Below are 727 nucleotides of genomic sequence, written 5' to 3' on the forward strand. Positions count from 1 at the left end.
GCGGCAGGGCGGCGGGGGGGTGTGGAGGCGGTGGGGCGGCGGCGGACGGGCGGGAGGTCGCGAGTGGGCGGGCAGGAAAGGAAATGAAGTGACGGTTGGGCGTTCGCGGACGGCGGCTGGTTTTGGACCAGATGCACCTCGTGATGTAAATTTGCATCGCGAGGTGCTGTATTTTACATCACGAGGAGGCCGCGGTCAATTTTTTTTTACATATGAACCGTCTGTTGAAGATGCGTTTTTGGCCTCAGATAGTCCAAAAGTTAGTTATTTTTATATTTAAACCATCTATTGGAGACGCTGTTAGGAACCTCTTTATCAGAGCGGCATCCACCGCCGCCGACGGGTCTCTTAGTGTTTCAATTGCAGCACTGCCCCTTCGAATCTTCCTTGCACATCGACAGCCATCACGCGGCACAGAAGGGTTCACCCTCGGTCGCAAGAATAGAGGGATCGGGAGAGATGGGGTGTGGGGATGAGTGGACACGACAGCTGCAAGAGTACCAGCAACGTGATTCTCGAGAGGACCCGCATCGCCGCGCCCCCTTCTCTATTATCACCTTCATTCGGAAATTAGTGGGCTTTCTTCGGCTGGCAGGCCCAATTAACTAGACTGCTCAAATTTTCCACCAGAGAGCTGCCCTATAGGACAGGTGGCCGATTTAATGGAAAAATGTGGAATAGCACAACATCGAACGGCCAAAATCACTAAATGCATCAGTAGGGAAGT

The sequence above is a fragment of the Triticum aestivum genome, chromosome 1D, assembly GCF_018294505.1.
Source record: "Triticum aestivum cultivar Chinese Spring chromosome 1D, IWGSC CS RefSeq v2.1, whole genome shotgun sequence".
NCBI classification, from domain to species: Eukaryota; Viridiplantae; Streptophyta; class Magnoliopsida; order Poales; family Poaceae; genus Triticum; species Triticum aestivum.